The 21,904-nt window shown below is 36.0% G+C and overlaps 1 protein-coding gene across 1 annotated transcript in view; it reads left to right on the forward strand.

The window, feature by feature from the left end:
- LOC115245656 (epidermal growth factor receptor) overlaps positions 1-21,904 on the forward strand; it is a 64,655-nt gene that overhangs the window by 1,779 nt on the left and 40,972 nt on the right. The window lies entirely within an intron of this gene.

Consider the following 21,904-nt stretch of genomic DNA (forward strand, 5'->3'; position numbering starts at 1 on the left):
TTAGTATTTAACATTCACACACAAATAGAAAAAGAGAGAGATGTCAATGTTTTGCATACCAAACAGTTTATTTATAGACATGAGACATATAACGAAGTAAAGTTCATGTATATGTAAATGATATATCTTGTACAATACAAAGAATAGATGATTGTAAAATATTTCTTTTTTATATGATTGGAGTGTTACAAGGATAGTTTTGAATAATATAGTCTAGAGATTTTTCTTTTCTTTTTCTCTCTTTCCTTTTATTCCAATTATTAAATATATATTAATTTCAAACATAAACAGATTCATGGATTAAATAATTAAAGTGTTATTAATTTATTATGCATATGACTATTCTCAGCTGATATATACATCACAATTGAATAAGTCTATTATATATATCATGTTGCTATGAATCTAAATTAGCAGCTTACTAATCTTACATTTCCCGTCTCGGTGATATTGTAATCAAATAGACGTAACTTTGTTATCAAAGCCTGCTAAATCGTAAATCATCGATACATATTTAATATTAAGAAACGGAATACTTTGTATTATAATCAATAGTTTTCAATCAATGTTTTTTTTTTAAATTCCTATCATATAATTGGTCCTGAAACAAAGTAATATGCAAAAAAGAATTTATAGTGGATTAGCCAAATATATAATATATCAAATAAAATAATTTTAGAAAATCATATTCTCTCTCTCTCTTTTTCTTTCTGTGTGTGTTATATTTGAGCCCAGTTTCATTCAATATATTTTAAAATATATTAATGGATAAATACATATATTTAATGATACAAATACATTTAAAAAATTGTATATAACGATATAAAGAAAAAGATTAATTTATTAAACTGTCATATACGCATATTTATTAGAATTAGACATTTTATATATAAAATTTATTTTTTTAATATTAAATAAAATTTGTATATTAATTTCTCTGTAAAGATAAAAAATTTACAATATTTTTGGTGGCTTCTTCAATCGAGGCTGATTCTTAATAGATGATTGAATGACTGAAGAATTCCTTTTGAGAGCGACTTTAGTGTACATATAACTGCTAGTAGATACGCGACTGGAAGATCTTTCTGTCTTTCTCTCTCTTTCTCTTAGTCACTTTTGAAAATGAAAGTTCACGCGGGGCCTGAGCACGAGGAACGTACGAGTCTGGAATTTCTTCCTCGGGGCCCCTGTGGGACCTCCGCGGCCTAACGTTCGCAGGATCGTTAGTATCCACTGGAGAGTTGAACGCCGGGGTAAGAAGCTTGCGTTGGCGGCAAACGCCCGTTTGGAAAACATTGACTGGCGAGCATGTGACATCTGCTGGTGTGGACTATTAGGTGTCTTTCAAGTCTCTTCGTTTGCCTGCTTCTTTCTCGCGAGAGGCTTTTCTTTTTTTTCCCAACGCTTTCCAGCTGATCGACATCAAAAGCCGACTCGTCGCGCTGATTTAAGCAACGTATTTTTCACGGTCACTTCAACAAATCTTTCGAGTTGCGGTTGAGTTGGATACGTGAGAATACTTTGGAAGAAGTGTCGCGCGTTAGACAAAAAAGTTCCACGATAAAATGTACAAAAATTTTCTTTTAATTCTTTCAAGATATACTATTTGATTTTATTATCAATGCAATATGCACCAGATAAACCGCAACCCAATAATAAAAACTTAATTTTACTCTTAAAATACAATACATTTTGTATTCTAAATTATATTAACATTCTGAATTCTATCAATTAATAACATTGATACGATTGATTGCTCACGATACAATATATAATGCAAACATAAGATATGCTCGTATATTTTTTTTATTGTTTGTATATTGATTTTCTTGTTTTGATCGAACAAGAATATGGCGATCGTAGCCGATTGTATTCAACGTTTGCTATAACAATGACGTCTTCTAATCCACCGCATTATAAGCGAGGACATAGGTCACTTTTGAAATGTTGTTTTATGATTATGCATACATATAAATCTGATGATACAGTCGTACCGAACCCGTACAGCATCTCCGCGCGCGCGACTCGTTCAAAAAATGTATTCCAGCTCTTTTAGAGACGCACCTACTTTAAAACAGAGAGGCATTAATTCCCGTGAGCCGCCTGCCTATTTTGGAAGTATAAAGAGAGTGCTGTGAATGTCATTGGAATAGCATCAATCTCATTAAAACAAAACTGAAAACCTACGCACGAGACCATCGGAATACGATTTCCCTTTTCCAGAAAAGGTATCGAGATTAACGATAACTTTGGCGCCACTACAAAATTAATGCTGAAAATCAGATTGTACCATTGATTACGCACTAAGTAGAGTCTTGGATTCACAATGTGGTTAGTATTTGAATTTCAGTATCGCTCACTGATTAGCTTACATTATAAATTTAAGATTAATTATAGATTTTTCTTTCTATCTGTAGCATCTGCAATATTTCAGATTTAATCATAGACGCGATATATTCAATACAAGAAAAATAATGATTGTTTAAATATTTGAAACATGAATAGAGTCTTTGAATTTGATGATGCAAATGAATAACAATCTTATATATTCTTTGACTCTGATAAAAAAAATATTTTTGAGTTAAATTAAGTTTATTAAAGGGAAAGCACACAAATGAATAGAAAAGTATAATTAATAGCAAAGACAATATATCTATATATATGATTGCTATAATTATTTTAGGAAAAGGAAACACGCGATGCTCTATGTTGTTTAACGGCACAAACTCATCTATTGGACCGATGACGCAGGTGCATAAATAACTTACGTAAGATCCTTGTACGTTCTTCTCCGATGCCCTCCTATCGTTTCTATTTATCATTTCATCGCAATTGCAAAGTGATGACTATCAGCAGCAACGGGTGCTGCCATTCGCGGACTTCTCGAACGAGAACAATTTGCGCCGGCGATAAATAGCTTGCGCAATACGCGGCTCTAGAACGACTTCCATCTATCGACTTCGCGCGATTTGTCACTTGGACCGGTCTCGGACAAACGTCAACCATGGACGCAAAATACTACCGTACACGCGAACGCTGACCAATCCAGTTTGTATATCGCGACTTATCTCCAAATGATACGTGATACACTCTGTAATGAGCGCCGAAGTGCCTGCGGGCGGTGTGACATAAATTTCGCGACCGTTTTATGTGCCGATCAATTTAACACCTTGAATCGATTCAATGGAGATAAGCGTGTAACTATTTTCTCAATATGAAATAATATGATCTCTCATTAAGGTGCAATATAAAAATTTTAACAAACAGTACATACCAATCATAGAAAATATATATATAACTTCCCTGATATACAAAAATATGAAACAGATATCCGAAGCTATAGATACATTTTACGAAGTCGAAAGCGTGGCTTTTGGAGCATTCCTGAATGTCCTTGCGCACGGTCGACCCTGAATTCTTCCTCATGAGCTCTCCCTAAGGGTCCGCATAGACCTTTATAACCCATCTTATTGTTGGTTAAAAGGTATTGGCGCCAGACCCTCGTGTTTCTCTGTTCGATCTCACCTGCTACGATGCAGCTCGAAGAAGAGAACACATGCATAGGAAAAGGATACATGCAGACAATCACAGATAATGCACATTTTACGCACACATTCTCGATGCGGCTCGGCAAAAGAAATTCTCGTAGTTACTAAATATTTTTCTTAAAAAAGAATTTCTTTTTAAATATATTTTTATATATATAATAATATAATAAGACAACTTTTATATAATATTAAAATATCAGTACTAAAACTTTATCTCTCTCCGAAAACATAGATCTTGCAGCTTACGTAATAGATACTTCTCATCGATATTGTATATTAAGGAATTATGTAGAAAGCGTAAATTAAGGTTCAGATTATGTAAATAAAATAATAAATAAGAATTTTTCATTTTAAAACATTAAGTTCTTTAATTTGAAGCAACGTGGTTTTATATACAGATTGTACACATTATGCACACGATAATAATACACAGTTTCTTAAAAACGTCAACGTAATTCCTTCGCCGAGAGTTACGGATTTGTGTTCGCAGCTGTTGCTAATAACGCAATTAGTCGCGGTGTTCTTTCCGATATAAATCATTTATAAATGTCGCGCGCGTATCTCGTCGGACAAAGCGCTTGCTTCTCGTGCTCGTTTTAGGAAAGGCAGCGAAAAGCGCGCGAAGAATACCCGCTTGTGAAAGGCTTGCGACGGCGTAGTGTTAGCCAATATCGATAATCATCTGCCTATAATGGATGGCTCCTAGCACGGCGAGAACTTTCAGCATAGTGTAAGACGTTGAACTATTCAACCGCAGCCTCCAATAAAGGTGGGATAGAACGCGAGAGCATCGCATGATTCATAACCGCTTCGCTTGTAAAAGTTTCGAGACGCAAGACGGCGTTTGATGGTAATTATAATCTCGATGCACCTCTCCAGTATGCGCTGCTGTACGGAACGATACTGCGCTTTTCTACGCCAAGGACGCGAAACTGAAACACCATTTTCGCGCTATTTCCATCCGTAGATTTAATCGATATCCACGATGTATTACGCGTCGCGCTCGCACGTTTGCTGTAATTTGTTTCGATGATTGTCTGATTATAGATAATCTTGAAGAGACAGATAATCTCGGATAAAAAAATATTTATTACACAATAACCCTTTAGCCTTACCGTATAATATCTCTAGTCAATAGAACTTATCTTATTTTATGTTAATTGATTTTTTTTATTCGATAAATATAGTAATTATAATATAATATAATTATACATACAGTCAAATTTTGAATACATAATTGATTAAAATGTCTCTCTCTTATCTGTTTTTTTTTTTTTATATTACAACTAAACTATTATAATTTAGAAAGAGAGAGTTGATCAGAGAAGAAGTTGACCAACAGCAACGGATATCACGATCGAGATTGCCGGATTGCAAAACTTTTATATCGAATTCTGTTAATATGGTACTTATTATATATAGTGTTAGTACTTATTGCGGCATCATATGATTGCCAATGTGAATTTGCTACGATTAGATGCGCTATTACATAATATAAGCCGCAATCGACGCGATAAACACACGTTTCTCCTCTTGGCAATTCGTCGAATTATTGCTCCGGACAATATAGCGCCCAATTATTGACGCGTGCGTATCTTCTCTTTTGTCTTCTTTTCTCTCCCTTTCTTCCTCTTTTCGTCGCTAGAGATAATTACAGAAATCAGGCGCAATTTGTAGCTGCGTAGTAATACATTTTGCCTATCGTTAGAATAAACAACGGGTGACAAGTCCGAGATTTGCGCGTCGATCATTATCATCGTCAGTTATCGTGATTATCCGTTATCTTCGACGCAGTTGAACGCGGTATAATGACCGGCGCGCATAATCGTTCGTCTATAATAGTCGATAGGTGGTTGTCTGCACATCTCGGAAGATGCTGGAGGATCCAGAGAACCGAGGGAAAGGCGAGAGAACTGACGTCACTTCACTTGGAATGAGGTTAAACCGATGCTAAAGTCATCGCGAAGCCGGCCGTTATAGCGCGTTCAACTCGGTGTAGAACGTAAGACGAGATCCTGCAAGGACTTCGAACGAGATCCTCAAGAGGTCGAGATTTCCCGCGAGCGCGAGCGAAGATCATAGATCCGTGATTGCGTCACGAGTATCTCGCGGCTGTTCCGCGGCTCTCGATCTTCTGCCCCTCGAGATTTACGCTCGATCGCCGTTTTACCCTTTCGCTTTATCTCAAGATCGCTATTGCGAATTTAGTAAATTATTGATGTTGCTTCGAACGCTGCTCTTTCTCATTAGACAAAGATATGCATCGGCGGCGCATAGCGATGTATTGATAGCGCTTTAGGAGAGAGAATGCGGGATCTTCAAAAGAACTATTCAATGATTACGTGGCTGGTGTGATTCTTTCGTACTTAAGAATCAAGTAAAGTTACAATTCCCGTGAGATCAAAGAGAAATAATCTTTGCATCGTATAAAGTTTTCTTTTGAGACAAAATTTAGGATGCTTTTGACATATACATAAAAAATTATTTAACTATAGAGTACAGATTTCTTTCTATTAAGTAAATCTTTTTTGTTAATTTAGAAAAAAAGTGGGGTAAAAAAGACAACTTAAGATTAATTCTATTATTTACCACGTACATATATAGGGTATTTTAAACGGATATATTTGTAATAAACATGTTTTTTTAACAAAAAAGAAGTTTAGAGATTATATGTTCTTTAGAACATTAAATTTTTAAATTTCTGAAATTATCGTGCTATGTATATCAGCTTACCAAGGAATATTCAACAAGATATAATTAGAAATGATTTTATTACTATGTTTATATACGATAAAACTATGTATGATATAGATCGTTAAGCAGCATTGTTATCTATTATCAAGAACGTTGCTTACGGAATTTATATGGTTTAGTATTTAATTACTTGTCGTGTATACACAAGATAATCATTGACCGAATTTTACATGTGCGAAGATATTTAATAACCATAAATTATTTACAGTAAATTAGTTTGAGATACAAAAAGAAAAAGAGGGAGAAAAAGAGACCCTTTTTTTTTGTTTATGGCAGAGTTCTCTGTCATTTCTGTCCTGCATGTCTCAAGCAAGCATCCTTTCAATTTGCAAGTCGTGGCTAACGCATGTTATGATTGATGAGGAAGAAATTCATATCGAGTACAATGAACCTCTCTGAAATATAAATCTTATCAAAAATATTTTCAATGTTTTATCAATGTTTCATATCAGAATACACACACATATACACACACAATATAGATCTACTAAATATTTAACAGTCCATTCACAAACATATATAACGTGATAACCGAGAAATAAATCGAATTTTTTATTGTATTTTCTTTCCAGTCATGTGTGCTTTTTCTTTACACATTTACCTAAGTAAATTCCTTTTTATCAATCAAAGTAGATCTTTTCTAGATTTTATTTTTAAAATAAGCATTTTGCTTGATGTTGTTTTAATTAAGTTAGTCATAATATTAAATATGTTAATATATCGTTAGCTTTTGATACTATTCATAAAAATTAAAATTTATTTTAATGCTTTTAAAATGTATCATTTATTATGCAAAATCTAACTCACAATCATTTCTATTAAACTTTTTTTTATTAAACCAGACAATTAAACGCACATCAAACAATTGGATCAAATTTATCACTAACTTCATTCGCTTTTGAAAATTGGTTTTTAATGCTTTTAAAATGTATCATTTATTATCATATGCAAAATCTAACTCACAATCATTTCTATTAAACTTTTTTTTTATTAAACCAGACAATTAAACGCACATTAAACAATTGGATCAAATTTATCACTAACTTCATTCGCTTTTGAAAATTGGAGCTGCTCTCTCACCTCTCACAGTCGCTGTCGTTACCGTTGCTATCTTAGCATGGCATCCCTTTGTCTTAGCCGGGGCACGACTTTGGTCGCATAATATGCAGGGGGCCCTCGAAGAAGAGCCGGATCGGTAGGTAGGTTCTACCTATCTACCAATACGAGTTAGCATCATGTACCCGGTACATACTAACACGGGTTTCTCAGCCGGAGCTTCTCTCTATCTGCGAGGGATCTCCGGTCGTGCGGACGAACTCGTGCTGACCTCGGGGGCTAAAGATTACGAGGGCTCGCAACGGCTAGAATTCAACCTTCGCTGAAACGTGTATACGAGTATCCTTCGCGTATTCCACCTTGGGTAGATTGCGGCATACACGTAGCTCGGGTACTCAAGAGCAATCGAGTACGAAGAAATCTTATGACCGCGTACTTTTCTGCGAACGTATCTTTTTTCCGCGAACGGGACAAAGAAACGCTTTGTCGATGTTTCATTTACTGCCCGCAACGTTTTCTCATTTATTCGATGATTGATGAGAATGTGGGAAACGATTGATCTTCTCCTGTCGAGCGTATCGATTGACATGCGGATGTTAATAGATACATTGCACGTAACAAAGATAGAAAGAGAAGAATTCACAGATTACTACATGGCTGCTATCTTCGCCAGTTTTCTGACAATTAGAATTGCTGTAAAATTATTGAAATTCTTTCATCTACTTCCGAATATCTCCAGCGAATATTTGAATATTCTTACTAATCACAAATTTGATAAGAACTTAAAAAATTGAATGGAATAATCAAAAGAGAAAGCGAGAACAAAATAGAAATGCAAAGATTGCGATATCTGTCTTTTCTATAATATTTTAAAAAGTCTTTCTTCTTTTATAAAACCTAGTTACTAATTGACAAAAAACAATTTATCATAAGAAAATGTTTTGCTTTGTCAATTAACAATCGGAAAAATATATTATTTCAGTTCTATAAGAAAGTATTAAATGGATAGTACAAAATTTTGCGAAACATGATGTACTCAAACTTGTGATACCGACAGAAAGCATAATTTACAGAAATTTAACGTTTCCCTTCGATCAAGGAAATCTGCATTCCGAATGAGCGTTTCAGTTCCCCAATGGTACCCAGCAACAACCTTGTAACGCGTTCTTGATACCACTGTTCGTCTTAAGGATACATAAGCATGCGATTTCGTGACGCTCGCCCATAGCCAATCATCTTTCCGCTGAGGGATTGATTTTTCTTTCTCATGCACCTGCCGATGTTCTCGGATCCTTCGCTCTTCTTCTGCAATCGTGCGCTGCATATATCGTACGCATATTACGTGGGCCGCGCGAAATGAAAGGCAAACTGGCCGGCGGGTAGATAGATATACCCACCTAGAATTATCCAGGCATCGGATCGGTCCACAATTACGTCGATTATACCGAATGGTTTTTACAACCGCATCGCAAGCTTCAGGCCTACGTGTCAGATTCCGTACGGTTCGTACGTACGAATAAGGTAAGGCTAAAAGAGAAACAAGCTTTTTTTTTTTATCAGCGGAAAAGAACGTTACTCGATGTTCGATTCGTTGTCACACTTTCGATGAACACGAGATGCAAATCACTGGTTATCGATCAATGATCTCGGGCGTTATTAATGGCGACGTTCATTGCGATCATCGATGGCAGGGAATACATTAGCCAGGATATTACTTAACATTATATAGTTTGCGTCATCGTTCGATTGGCTCGTGGATAATAATTATACGGTTTAACAATCATTATCGCGGCGATCGCTTCATCTCGATAGGCTAACGTGCAAGTGAACGTAAAGTTAAACACTAAAAGAGACCATTTATAAATTTATCTTGTAAGAAGAAGAAGACGAAGAGGTTTGACAGGGAAGAGACACGTCTGGTTTCATTCTTTTCCGTCACCGCTAATAGCATTCCCTTAGCCTTATTTGTGTCACTTTGCGTTACAGATTTGGCACACAAGTGCCTCATTAATGTAAATGCGTTCCTGTAAAACCAGTTTGCATCTAGATGCTGAAAAGCTCGACGATTGATCGGCGCGATGCTGTATCAGCGGAAAAGAACGTTACTCGATGTTCGATTCGTTGTCACACTTTCGATGAACACGAGATGCAAATCACTGGTTATCGATCAATGATCTCGGGCGTTATTAATGGCGACGTTCATTGCGATCATCGATGGCAGGGAATACATTAGCCAGGATATTACTTAACATTATATAGTTTGCGTCATCGTTCGATTGGCTTGTGGATAATAATTATACGGTTTAACAATCATTATCGCGGCGATCGCTTCATCTCGATAGGCTAACGTGCAAGTGAACGTAAAGTTAAACACTAAAAGAGACCATTTATAAATTTATCTTGTAAGAAGAAGAAGACGAAGAGGTTTGACAGGGAAGAGACACGTCTGGTTTCATTCTTTTCCGTCACCGCTAATAGCATTCCCTTAGCCTTATTTGTGTCACTTTGCGTTACAGATTTGGCACACAAGTGCCTCATTAATGTAAATGCGTTCCTGTAAAACCAGTTTGCATCTAGATGCTGAAAAGCTCGACGATTGATCGGCGCGATGCTGCAAAACGGTCGCTTACATCAGCACGCGCTACCGGATCGAGAGTAAGTTCCTTTAAAACGTGTGCAGACTAACGATAAATTACAGATGGCCAATCAGAGCACGGGTGCTCTGCTCAATGACCGGTAAATATCCTTATAACGGCATATGGACATTAGCGTGCATAATTACCTGTATCTTTATAGAATAATTTCACGAAGAAACTACTTTCGATAGTTAATGTTAAGTTTGCGATTTGACATGCGATAAAATAAGAGATAAATCATTGCTGGATTAAATTAATGGGAATTAATTGAAAAAAACAGACAAATTTGATTTATATAATAATGAATTGTCACACAATTAAGCAACAATTAAGAAACATGTTACTTAAAATCTTTTCGCAAATAATTTTAAAAAATACATATATATGTCAATACTGTATTTTTTATAATTATACTAATTAATTTTTCCCAAAAATACATGTGTTTTTAAGTTGATTTTATTAACTGTCATTCTGTCGAAAAATCTCAACTGTTTTAATTAATTCCAGCCGTTCAACAGATATTTTTTTTACTTTTCAATAAGAACAGTCTATAAAAAAGTTTAACGAACGGTTGCCAAACCGTGTTTATGCTTATTTTATATGTTGTTCTTTACTGATATTCTTTACGGTAGCAAATCTGCGTATAGATAGAACGACAGCTCTGGACGAGCACATGTGTCAGTGTGCGTTCGAGACACTCCCATACATGTTGCGCACATACAAGTCCGGCACGAGTTACGAGCACCGGTTCGCTTCGAGCGTGTCGCCGCCGTCTACACGGTGTCCAGATATGGCAGTCACACCGAACCGTCGTCTATCCTGTCCCGCACCGAGAGTCCTTGACGCCCACCCTGTGTATACGGTGTTCCGCGACGTATCCCACGACACCTTAACACGAAGATCCCCCCCGTCCATCGTACGGGCATTGTACGGGGAAGCCCTCGCGGCGCCTTACATAATTGAGCTACGCCCGGAGGCTTTTCACCCTCGGTCAGTCTGTCTCCCAGACCGCGCTGGACCTCATTGTCCAGGTTTCATCTTCCCAACTTGGAGACGCTTGTCGGTGGGAGCGAAGGTCGTCGGGTCGCTCACACCGGAAGTAACGGGTACTTCTGCACTCGACCGTATCGATCGGCCGCCTGCGATTAGCGGGCATTCGAAGGGTTGGAAATTATAGAAGCGGTCTATCGATTATCTTGGAATGCATCTCAGCTTTTTAATAGGATCGCGCGCAAATAAAAATGTTTTGCAACTTGAAGAATTTATGCAATTAGAGATATTTTAAAAATATAGTTTTGCGATGATAATCGTACATAAATTTCTATTGAATTTTATTAATATAATATTATGTAATTTAAGTGTAATTATTTTTTCTACATTATTTTTATCAATCATTTCGCGATGCATTGATTTTTCTAGGAATTACATAATTATAACAAAAAATCATTGGCCAAGCCTATATCAGCAACGTCCCCAAAAGATCAGCGCTTAATTAAACTGGCAGAATCAAGTGGTCTTAATTATCCGAGTTCGATCGTTCCAACAGGCGCGAAGTTCGATCGATTCTGGGGAAATGCGTGGAATTCGCCGATTTCTCGAAAGCTGGACGACGCTTAGGAATCGCCGGTTTCTTGCCGGTTGCTTGTACCATTTCGGCGTGTCAGTCTGCACCCTTCTCTCTCTTCCTTCTCCGCTCCTTCTTCCTTCCTCTTTTCCGCCGCCCCACGTCGCTCGGTATGTTAATGTCATTCTTCCGAAACCCCTCGTCTTCCCGATTCGAGGTACTAGCCCAGCCAGGTTTTTCGTCACGGAAAGGATATCGCGTCTAATTGACGAGTGGCGGGACTACGGTATACACTAGGCTGTGGAACGAACGGCGGTGGTGCTGACATGTGTCCGAGGTGTCCGGAGCAACGTTCTGCCTTGTCTTATTATACGCTAGACACCCCGATATTTCGACGGATCGCGGCAAATACTCGGCGACGGGTTGCGCGTCAGAAAAAAAGGGGCTGCTACGCTGCCGAAGAAAGGGATATCATCTCGAAAATACGCGATACGGGATACCCGTAGAATATTTCCGACATTCCCGCGTCTTTCTTCATCGATCTTATTGCAACTTGCTGAATTTAAAATAATTGTTTTTTTATTGTTCTTAGTTTTACATTTCTTTAGTTTTTTGTGACTTTAGAATCAAAGATTTTAAGTAAGTTAATTTCGAACTATTTATATGTATATATGACATAGTGGATATAATATAATTCGATTAATTATAAAAGAGTGATAATTGAATAGAAAATTATCTAAATTTTTCCATAGTTTGATCGGTTAGATTATCATAACAGCACAATTACTGTTACCATTTTTTTTTTTTGTATAAGATTGTAATATTAATTCACAGATTATTTTAAAAGCACGTAGATCTCTGACTATTAGTATATTTAAGATAATGAATAGTATATAAAAAACACATACATATTGATTTTAAATTTGTAAGCAAAATAAGCGACTTTTGAAACACGGGTTGTGCTTTATAAATGATTATACAAATTTAACCCTCATCAATGTCACCGTGAATATAGCACATATATATATACGTCACAGGAACAATTGCGTTTAATTGATTCGCTGGGAGGAGCGCAGCCGTCTAGATCCCATGAACAAAGAGACTTTTCCTTTACCTTGCGGTGCGTCGCGGATAGGGAGCTCGTTAATGATCGGAAAAAGGTGCGCTCAAAAGCGACAGGTATACCTTTCGGGACGTTGTCGAGACGTGGGCGAATCCTGCCGTTTATGGAGGCGCGCTACTCGAAAGATTCTATTCGTGTGTTCTAATAAGCTCTTGCTCGGCGCGAAAGGCTCACGACCGTTTAACGCGTGGGTGAGAGTCGAAGTGGGAGAGGATGAGACAGAGAGAGAGAGAGAAACACAAATGGACAGAGAATAGAATTAAATTTACCTCACGTCCCAGGACATAAGTTTCTTTGACACGCTTTACATATAAAAAATTAAATTGTGAATTATATATTAAAATATTTGATTGTTTAATTTACGGACAAATCTAACTAATAATATAGCGTAGAAAAAGTAAAAGTAAATAATTTTAGGAACTGTTATTGAGCATGAAAATATAGTATGAAATTGAACGTGAAAATATAGTAAAACCGGAAATTAAAATAATATTAAATGATTAATTTTTGATATCACTCATAAAAAGGTTTCATAACATTTAAAATAAAAGCAGGAGTGAACAAAAAAGAAAACAATTTGTAGCTATATTCTAAGAGAGAGAGAGAGAGAGAGAGAGAGAGAGAAAGAGAGAGAGAGAAGAGAAAATATATATAGTTTACAACTAAAAAGTCAAATTAAATAAAAAGAACTATTATACGGTTGTAATTAGAAAACAAATTTCTAACTGTTATTTAAGAAATATTTTTGATAAGAGAGATACAAAGAGTTTGGATGCAAGAAAGAGAAAAAAACAAATGGGCGAGGGAGGAATTCTGTTTTTGTGACGTCGTATCGCGAGTAGTAGGTGTTTGGCCTTTCAAGTGGGTGTAGCTTCTTCGTGAGGACGGAGAATACGCTGCAACGGTGACATCAGCGACCGCGTAGTCAGCTGACTCGACTTAGATGGAGCGAAAGAACGGAGAAAAGTGCGTCGCGTAATTGCGACCGCTGTCGCCGTTCTCATTATTATTATCATCATTATCCATTAGGAACGACCTCGCCGAACGGATGTCGACCTAGTGGTCGAGAACCCCGACTGGATGTGGTTGTCAGTCGTTCAAAAATGCGTTGGTGTAAATCAGAGGACGGCTTCACTTATGTAATATTCGTATGCACAACGGTTTGACTATTTTTAATGAATTTGGCGTCTGTCGATATAGAATGTTTCAAGATCAGTGAAATACAAATTTTTAAAAATGACTTTTTTAGAATTCTCTTTCTCTATCTCTTGATTCAACTTCTTAATTTTTTAAAATATTAAATATCTTAATATATGTATAAAATAATCCATTTTTTAAATTATTCCATAATTTCAATGTTATTATTATTAATATATATTTAATCATTTCTCAAAGTTTGCCAATTTTCGATATATTTTATGATATATTTTCTCAAATTATTCATTAATCTGCAATAAGGTGCTTTCGTGTCGGATAGGGGGAAAACGCGACTGTTCTTCATCCGCGTATGTCCTGCCGAATCCTTCGAGAGACCGTCCGCGGATGCGCTCTTCACATTGATCCGATGGTACCGGTGGACCTACGGCGAGAGTCGTCGTCGCAAGAAAGACCAAACGGCTACGAGGAATACGGGGCCGATAGTAAATTCAAGTGAGACATTGTCCCTCGATTCCTCCCCCCGTGCCGGTTTCGAACAGGGTGGTCCCACCGCGAGGCTGCTACGTCGCATTCCCATCGGCCGCATAACGAGCTCGCTCTCGAGGCACTGTCTCGCGCGCACTCCACTCGCTCTCCGCTCACCTCTCGCCTTCTCGTTCTCTTTCAGCGACCGCTCCTGGGTGTTCCATGCATCAGACGAACTGTATCTTCGCGGGGAGTAATTCCTAAACCGAATAAATTGCATTTCGTTGACCGGCACGCACGGGCAGCTGCTTACTTGCCAATTCCGTATTTGCAAAGATCTGATTGAAAAAGATTTAAGAAATTATCCAGATGTTTCTATTCTTTTCCTTCGTAAACTTCCGCGAGTCTCTTGCAGTGGGGACCAATTATCGCAAATGTTTGATTTAATTATTTTGATAAAATAATCATCACTTTGTATATTTATTTATAGCACCTAAGCATAATTGATTAAAAATATGACAACTTGTCGAGAACTAATTAACCATTGAATTGTCTCAATTACATTATAAATAGAAAGTCAAAGATATAATTTCGAAGAAAATAAAAAAATGCTATTTATAAAATCAAGTTGCTATGTTATAGATCATTAAGATTATGACGAAGGAGCAGATAAAGAAACACTATAACTTAATATAATTCTTAGTCCCAATTAAAATATATATAGAGCTAAAGCTATAATTTCTAAAATAATAGAGACTCAATGATTACAGTTAATTAAGCAAGTATAATCCGAATGGAAATGTAGAGAAAAGAATTAATTACGATTCATTAATCGAGAGTCGGGCAACCGGAACTTAATCTTATTTGGCAATTGAGCTTCATGGTGACTCTCGGGTAGCATTATTTCAGAATCTAGAATGGTAGCTGACATCGTTTTGCCTTTCGCTCGCGGTGACTCAGTCGACCGAATGATATATTAAACGGACGATTAGGAATATTAAATCGAGAGATCGTTATTAGCAGCGTGTTCTCACGCGAATCTCGAAGCGATTCACCTTGAATGCCTTGATTGTAATGAAGCAACCAACATGCCAATGTTCGCAACATTCGCAGATATATCTCTCTGATGCAATTATAATTTCATCGCTGTTTATTTCATATATTTTTAATTGCTTTCGTCTACTGCACAGAAGTTGTAGGATTAAAGATAATATCATGCTTTTTTTTTTAAGAATAGATGGACTCTTGCAAAGTCTTGCATCGCTCTTAGGAAGGAAAAAGCATAAGTTATCTATAGCTTTGCGATTTCTAAATATGAAATTTTCAGAAGTATTTTTGTCATCTTTTAAAGAAAATTAACATTTTAAGAAGTAAGGAATAGTACAAGAAAGATAGAGCTATTTTTTCAAAAATAGAATAATTATAAATCGCGGCAATCCAATTTATATTTTGTTCATAAACATTTGTTTATAGTAATATTTTCAAACAAACTCATAAAGTAAAGGCTAATTCTTCTTAAATATCTTTTACAAATTATAATTAAAATCTTTAAAGAAATAGGTACAATTTTTGTTTCTGCTTTGTATTTTCTAATAGCGCTAAATTAATTTTTTTAAATTTCCTTCTCTAGTCAATAATTATTTTCTCATTTTAAATTTGTTTGATGACCAAGATATATCTGCATGCGTTCGCACGATATCATACAGATATTTTGCTAATAGGTGCGTATAAAAGACAAAGATGTCTAAAGCGACACGAGCTTTCGCGAGAAATATTTTAGAGGGGAAAAGAAAAGAAGAAATTAAAAAAGTGTCGGCGAACGATATAACTCATAAATCCATAGCTATACTATTGATCGTAAGTCACGTGCGCCCGCGCGAAGGAAGGAGGAAGAGAGAGGAAAAAGCGAGACACAAAGATTTCGATTCTCATTACAGATACGTCTCGGCGAACGAAACGATCCGCGCCTCGCCGACTGGAACTTTAATGGCGATTCGATTATATCCGATGCGGAAAAACGCGCGCGGTCGATCAACAGGGAGAAACAGGGATAAGAAAGAGGTGGCGACCGATCGCCATAAGGCGAGAGAGTCAATTATAATTATTGCACCTGTTAACCCAAGGAGCCGCGCGGCCCGATATAATCCTAGATAAGCGGCAGCGCTCGTGAGAACGTGTGATTTGATTAAAGAAAGTAATATAAAGCGCGAGAAGTTTAATAACGTTAATAGTTCTGTTTAGCATCATCTCGACTAAGTTTCAGGAGATCAAGACTTTTAACACGGAGAGATTCTACAACATCAAAGATTGTATTCCTGTCATATCATATATTTAGTGATAAATATTTTTAATCGTTCGATACATGCAAATAATATTGCGTTAGAAATATAAATCAAAATTAATGTCACTTTGCGATGTAATAAGTAATGCGAGTTAAAGTTTATTTCTAGATGACATAATTTTAATATCACTTGAATGCTATTATCTTATTTAATATGAAATTACATTTAAGTTGTAATTTTCTGTTGTTATCTTCTCTGCCTGATTTATATCAATCTGATGTCTATTCTTATTAACTGTCTGTACTAGAGGGTTCCCTTTTCTGTTCAAAATGAATTAAATAAATTAAATTAAATTAAATTAAATTAAATTAAATTTTCAAACAGTTATTCGAACAACTCCATCTGCTTTAAACCCCCAAATAAATCGATAAAATTTTAATCGAAAACTATCTCATTCTTTTGTTTACAAACGATAACGCGAGGAACTCGTCGTGAAGCAGTTGCAGTTTCATGCATCGCGTTCCTGACGTGACAATGGTCGATTCGTTACCTCGCACTTGGAATCTGCGCTTCCGAAAAACGGCGACAAGCAAAAGCGCATAAATCAGGAGACGGTCAGGAGTAGATACTGTGAACTTATCGATGTGCGATAAGAAGTCTCTTCGGCTCCGTCTATACTCGCCACATTCGTCTCGGCGGAAGTCGCATCGCTGCTGAAGACTGCTTCCGCGCGCAAAGCAAGTCCGCCATTCGCCGGATTGCGGTTAATCGAATTTATAGTCTTTATTCGGGATACCCGCGATCGTTGTCCTTTTACGAATCCTTTCGGCGGAACCTGCCGAGCAGGCGAAATCATCAATTAGCTCGAGCGAATCGCACGATTGCGATCATTGCGTTCTTTACGCTGCATCATCCATCTGAAGAGATGAGAGAAAAAGGAAGAAGAAAGAAAGAGAAAGAGAGAAGAAGAAGAGAGAAAAATGTAAGATTAATGTATCAAAGCTTATTCAACATATTCTCAAAGATATTTTCTTAGGAATAAACAAAAGTTCTGCATATGATCGAATGCCTTCTGATAGTATGATAGTAATTGTAATCGAATGACTTTCAATAATATTATACTATATTAACTAGCTGATTATACTTTTTTAAACATTTAATATTATACGTATGATGGTTTTTAATATATAACATATACAATAATTCTGGATTACAGAGCTCGTCAAATCTCAATATTCTATTTTACTTATAACAGATTCTTTGATCTGAAGTATATTTGACGTCTTTCGAGCAGATAGGATACATAATATATAGATAAGGAGGATATTACTGGAAAATACTCGCATTAGAAATTAATGTATCTCATTAGCTCGCAAGCGCATTGCGGTACATCGGGATAAAGCGCACTTTATCGCCTCTGCCCAGTGTAAACCATTCCGCGAGAGTGTCCATCGGCGGTAAAACCTTAGGTTTCAAGTTTGCGCTGAACAGGCTGCAGGACGACCCGTAAACGACCGGCAGGATAAGACAAGTCAGGATTCACAAAGCAATTACCCCATTATCTCGCGGAGAACAGGGCGAATTACGCTAATGTATCGGCGATATCTCATTAAAGGGGAAAAGAAGAAGAAAAGCAACGTTACTCTCTGCCTGTCTGTCTGTCTCTCTCTCTCTCTCTTTCTCTCTTTTGCCGCATTATCGCGTCTCTTCCTCTCAAAGAGTCTTTCGTTCTGAAAGCTGTTATCCTTGTCCAGAGGCGTACATTCCAAAGCTGATCTCAATAAAGTAATCGATTTATAGCGGAGCGACGTATCAATAATGCGCACTCAATTAGAGTCGTAAGTATATGCCTATTATGGAGTACATCAAGTATATACTCGACTAATGTACCCTTCTAGATATTTAAATGATTAAAAAAAGGGATATAAATGGTTAGAAAAAATTTAGTTAAAAAGAGCTATATTTTTCGTTTCCCTTCAATTTTTTTTACACATATCATTTCATCAATCATCGAAATCATATCATTAACGTTGAAAATAATAATTGTTTAGATTATATTAATAAAAATAATTTTTTTTTTCCATTGGATGATTGAAAATCTTGGTTTCATGTTGTATAAAATTGTCCTTGATAATACAAAATCTGAATTTTAATCTTCAAAATAAATAAAACAATAAAAGAAAATAGATAAACTCTTACTTTTAATAGATTCTCAAAGCAAATTTATAAATTTTTTTTATAAATCAAGACTTTTCCTAATTGTATACCTAAAAAATATATTTTTCTCATATCAGATTAATACAAAAAAAAAGTTTATTATGCAGTATTATAACTTAAGAAAACGAATCGATTTAATAACGGGGAGAATGATCCACCGAATGATGACCGATATTTTTTTAGCTCGTCCTCGATTTAATCCGCTTATAACCAAGGTTGTAAATCACAAACAACGAATCGCAAAAATAACTATTAAGTAAAAATGAAATCACACGCCTCTTGTAAAATCCAATCGATGTGCAACAAATTCTCCTTAATATTGCCATGCTATTCATCGCGGTGCGCCGTATCGTTCAACCCTATTAAACTAATTTAAGCTCGCTCGCTCGCGAGAGACAAGTGTCGCTCGTATCTTGATGTTTCTATAACTTCGCGACTTAAGACCATAATCTGCTGCGATTTCGTCGCGAATGTGCATTCCTCGCTTCCTCGCCTGCGACGTCGCCGTAAGCGGATTAGCTTGCTCGGACTCGATTTCGCGACTTTATCTGTATATGGCTTCTTCTGACTCTTCTCGATGTCTCTCTCCCGAGCACTTTCCTCTCCGTCGTTAAGGGATTAAGAAGTGCTCGATTCTGTCAAGCCACACGTGGAAATCAGAGATATTTACAAGAATCACAAAAAGCATAAAAATAGAGCAGCACAAAATAACACTAGGATTAAAAGTCGCATTAAACCTAACTTGGCAATATCTTTTCATATAAAATACATATTTTTAACGTATCTTTTATTTGCTTTTTATGCCGTACGTATCAAATTGCATCGTCTATAAATTTCATTTTTTAGTCTTTCTCTCAATTTCTCTATGTATCTATTTCTTTTTCTTTAATTGTTTCCTCTATCTTTTTTAAAGAATTTTGAAGGAATTAGATAGATACCGTAAACCGTAAATCAATAAAAATAACCATAAACTTTGTCAACATATGAAGGAACGTAATTTCTGTACGTGAATAAAAAAAGAAGGCATTATATTAAGCAAAGTAAAAAATTGTGAAAGAATGAAAAATGAAGAAGATTGGACACTCTCTCCGGCTTGTGGAGAAATCTTGCTAAAATTATAATCTTCCATTAACCAAGGCACTTGCGCGTATAAAATACACATGTAATCGATCGTCTGGTATGCTATTTTATGTTCAGCTATAAATGCTAACTTATTGCTTTCTTAGTAAAGAATAACAGATTTCAATAAAGCAAAACTTAATTACAGATACATTTAAATTATACCATGTACTGATAAAAACATTCTCAGTTATTATTAATATCGATTTGCAGAAAGAAATAGAAATTAAAGCGCGGAAGAGCCTTTACTCGAAGGTTGTTTATAAATAATGCATTATGATAAATTCAATCATCTGTTGCAGATGAATTCTTGACGATGAGCGTAACTCAAAAAGTTTTGCAATACGCAATTTACCTTGAAGATAATTAATATTGTTCGTCGTAGTTACGGTATCAAAAAATGTGTGATGCAGTATCACGTGGTGTGCCAAGACGAAGATTGATATAGCATGCATTGTATAATTAAAACAAACAAGGGACAATTGGAAGCGTCTAAAGTAGGCGGTAGAGGCCCCGTCGTCCTTGCAGCCCGGATTTAATGCAGCTCGCGTGCACATGCACCATAAAAACCAGCATGTGTCGTCAATTCTGTTAAAGGAATTTTCTTACCTTTTGATATTTAATAATATTTTTCATTGAATATACTCTTTGCAAAATTGTTTTATAATTTTCTTTTTAATAATCTTTTATTGAAATTTACTTAATAATTGTATAGTCTTGATAATTAGATTTAATTTTTAATCTAATTTTGAAAAATAACACATTATGTATGTTGACGTTATACAGATTCTTTCAAACAAAAGAATAGAATTAAGTAACCATTCGTAACGAGCATCTGATTGAAAATGCAAGCATAGTATTCAATAATAATAACTTGGATTCTTTTACGATTATAGTGCAGCGTAGCCTTCTCATACCATATTCAGCGCGCCGATACGAATGAAATGAAAGCATTTTATATATGAAACAACTATTTTTATGGATCGCAAGGAAACATAATGGGATTGCCATTTATAGAATCCATTATAGCAAAGAAAAATCGAAATACAAAGTGAAAGTTAAATCGCATGTATCAAGGATACCTTATCAAACCTTTTTCGTTTCTGCAAAAATAACTGAATATTCAAATATTCATGAGATACGTTTTAATGAAATGCATTCGGATATGAATTGTCTTAAACATATTGTAACTTAAACATAATAATTTTATAATAATTTGTAATATTGTATAACTTGTAATCTATAATACTTCTATACTTCTATAATGAAAAACAATCATATTATCTAAATAAATTGTATATTCACATTTTACTATATAATCTTTCGAAAATTATAGTTAGCGTTAGAAGATCGTACTTGAAATAATCTTTGAATCAAAGTTTCTTTCGATATTATCGCAAAGGAATGGAGAATCTTCGGGATTTTTACCTGACGTTAGTTCAAGGACGCTTAGGAAAAGTCAGCGGGATTCCTCGGAATCTCTTGCGTTCCGCCAAGATGAGCGATGGACGTAGCAGTAGAGTTGTTCCTGAACATTTATAAGAGGCTGCCGGCAACGCCGTGATAAATCAAACCAGGGTCCGACGTAGCTGTTAGGGCACGGGAGGGTAGCGGTGGAGAAAGAGGGGGAAGGTAGGGTTGAACCGGACTCTCGTGGGGTCAGATCAACTTTCGTTGCCGCGCGGAGGAAAGCCAAGGCGGCAGGAGAGGCTGTCGAGATCTCGAGATGAATGCTGAGTAACGCAAAAAAAAAAACTCATCTGCATTCCTGGCTATATCAAGGATGCTGCTGGTCGCTTTTAATAATTAACGGCCTTATCATCAATTAGAACTCCTGAGTATACCATGATAATACTTTCTACTAGCTTTTTTTATTTTTTAATCGATGATATTTTGATAAATGAACAGAAGAATATATAGTGCTTTATTGCAAGTGATTCTTATCACGCAATTGTCTTTTCTAAAAAAAAATAATTTTTTAT

The sequence above is a fragment of the Formica exsecta genome, unplaced genomic scaffold, assembly GCF_003651465.1.
Source record: "Formica exsecta isolate Colony F162 unplaced genomic scaffold, ASM365146v1 scaffold125, whole genome shotgun sequence".
Taxonomy (NCBI): Eukaryota; Metazoa; Arthropoda; class Insecta; order Hymenoptera; family Formicidae; genus Formica; species Formica exsecta.